This window comes from Pteropus alecto, unplaced genomic scaffold (genome assembly GCF_000325575.1).
Source record: "Pteropus alecto unplaced genomic scaffold, ASM32557v1 scaffold87, whole genome shotgun sequence".
Classification (NCBI taxonomy): Eukaryota; Metazoa; Chordata; class Mammalia; order Chiroptera; family Pteropodidae; genus Pteropus; species Pteropus alecto.
The window spans coordinates 22,880,880-22,883,937 of NW_006443225.1; positions in this window are offsets into that span (position 1 = coordinate 22,880,880).

Sequence of the window (3,058 nt, forward strand, 5' to 3'; positions counted from 1 at the left end):
AAGACTCGTCCGTGACCCCACACGCTCCCTGGTTTCGACCGGTCATCATTGGGGGCGACGGTTTGCTGCGTTAAATCCTGGTGTGTAATCTTAAAAAAAACGATGAACACAGACGTGATATACTGACTTTTCCTATTTAAGTAGGACTCTGGGAACTTCACAGAAAGAGCATTTTATTATTTCCCTCTGGTTTCTCCTTTTTAGGTCATATGTTCTCTTTATTCCGAGTTCCAATTACCGAAGCTTGGCAAGAGCCAGCACAGAGCGGAACCCTGAAGTTCGTCCTCCACGAGGTATTCTTTTGTCGTCTGTATTGTTCCTCACCTTGAAATGTTGGAAACACTTGTTTTTCATACCTGCCGTCCACGACGCCGCTGCATAGCCATGGCCCGGGATAAATGGGTCGGCCCCGTGGGGCTGATGAAGACTCTCTGGGCGGGGGGTGGGCAGGATGAGACCGGAAAAAAAGAGAGAACGTGAAGGTTTTAGAAGGAAGGATCAGAACGAGATCTCGAAAACCGTTTGAAGGGTTCGGTATACAGCTAACCAACCAACGAAACGCATGAAGGGAAAGGCCGCAATGTTCTACTCGGCAGGTTTTAATTTTAAGAATTTAGAAGAAAAGATTGACTCCTTTGACCCAGTTTATGTAAAGTATGTTCCCCAGCCATAAATAGGACACCCACCGGAGTTCCTTGGAAAAAATGCAGACTATTTTAGACCCACGTGGTCCATGAAGATCCCGCCCTCCTTTACCCCACCAGGGAAAGGGGGATTTGGGAAAGATAATATATAAGGGGTTCTACAGCCTCATGATTAAAACATAATGTTATGGAAAGTTAGAAATGCTTTTAAAATATCCTGGAGTCTAAGCCTCACCAGACATGTCACATCTCGTGCGTATCAAACAGGCACAGCACAGGAGGGCAGAGCACTCCCTGAGTCGGGCGCTGTAGGGACTGAGAATTCCCTTCAGAAGCGTGTCGCTGTTGGCTGTGATTCGGGACACGGCCACTCGGCACGGAGTCAGCGCACACGGAGGGTCTGACCAGCTCTTTTGCTGGTAGTGGCAAGAAGTCACCGCCCCGGCGGTGGTGACATGGGCTGGGCTCACAGCCACGCGGTCAGGCGGCAGAGACCAGATGGGCAGGTGCCTCCCAGCCCGAGTTATAGGCCGCTGGGCCTGCGGGGGCAGCAGCCTCGGACCGAGGCCTGACTTCGCCACTTAGGAGCGACGTGACTGTGGGCAAAGCACGTGGGCGGTGCCCCCCAGCTGCTGTGTGGCGGGGAGGGTAACGCTGGAGCCTCATTCTCCACCTTCCAGGGCTTGTGAGGGTCAACGCCCTCTGATGCAGGACAGGCCAGTGTGAACTTGAATGTGGCCGCGTGGCCACGGCCACAGGAAGTCTGCCAGGGGCTTTGTGTTTCGCCTTCAGGGCGATCCGGTCTGAAGAGAGCATGTTTGTCGATCAAGCTGGTGGTCCGCGAATTTTGTAGAATTCCACCTCATAGTGCTGAAGCACTGTGCAGACATGCCAACCAGTGCCTCTGAGGACAGCCACTTGTGACAGTTTTCTCCAGACCTTTAAACGGAGCGCTTGCTGTCCCTTTGGGAGTACAATGCCAATATCCCAATTTATTTTCAGTTAGTAGCTCATTTGCTTTACAATGTCTGTTATCCAGCTGCCTAGCCCTGAGCCTTCCCAGTGACGGGGAGCACGCCTCACCCCTTCCGTGTGGCATTCACGGGTCCTGCAAAGCCACAGCTCACTCGGGGTGGGCGTTCGCAGACACAGGCTGCCGAGGCCTCAGCACCCGCTGGGATGGGCCACTCATGGGTGGCTTCCTTCTCGGCACCCACGGGACAGGGAACTGCAGCCTCTGCTCAGAAGTAACGGCGTTAGACAAGACAGCCCCAAGTACTGTAAATGGCTGTGCTGCGTGACAGCACATCCAAGTAGTAGGATGAGTCATAAAGAACATTTCACTCACCAGCAGCCCGATTATAAACATCTAGGAATGAACTCCAAAGCTTTCTAAATCACGCCATAGAGATCTTGGATCAATAACAATACATAATACTGAATCAGAGAACTTCCTATGTCAAATGATATCAAATTGATTTAAAAGTTTAGCCAGAGAGTAAATACACATAGCAAGACATTTTTTTAAAGAATAATAATAAAAAAGGAGCTTCCCACTGGATATAAGAATGTCATTTATGCAACAGACATTTAAAATCTGGTACTGGTACTAGAGTAGATAAATATATCAATGGCACAGAATAGAGAGGCCAAAAATAATCTCAGACGCTCTCAGTATGGGGAGTCACGTGTAACAAAGGTGACATTCCCAGGGCAGTCCGGCTCATTTACATGGGCCGCTGGACCGTTGGAGGGAAGTCAGGCGGATCCCTACCCCAGTCATTTAGAAGAATAATTTCATGCAGATTAAATATCTAAATTCAATATAGTAATACATTACATACAAACATACATAAAACATAAATAACTGCACCAGGAATAACATAGGTGAATACTTTTGTAATCCTTGAAGAGAAAGTTGGCCTTTCGAGTATGACCTAGAACTCACGAGCCACAGGAAATGTGTGGTGATTTGCTGACTTCATTATATAAAAAATTATAACTTTTAAAAAGGAACTAGTTCAATTTTTTTTAATGTCAGTATGTGACCTTACTCCTCAAACCAACCAGATAACTAAGTCACTATATTTGAGAAACGATAAAGCAGCTTGTCAATGTGCAAATCCAGCTGGGCCTGCTCCGGGCCCATGATTATTAACAGGACGTGATGCCTGGTTTTTTCTGCCTTATCGACAATAAATTCTACATGAAGAAATGAAATCCTGGGCAGGGATGCAGGGAGCCTTTCTGATTCTCAGCTTCGAGGCGCGTCGCCCAGAACGTTCTGCCGTTTTGGTTAGGGAAGAGTTTCCACGGCGCAGCCGCCGAGATGCCACCGCTCCAGAGCGCGCCGTGCGGTGACAAGGACGCAGCGGGCGCGCGTCGGGAAGGAGAGCGAGGGGGCCCGGGCGCGG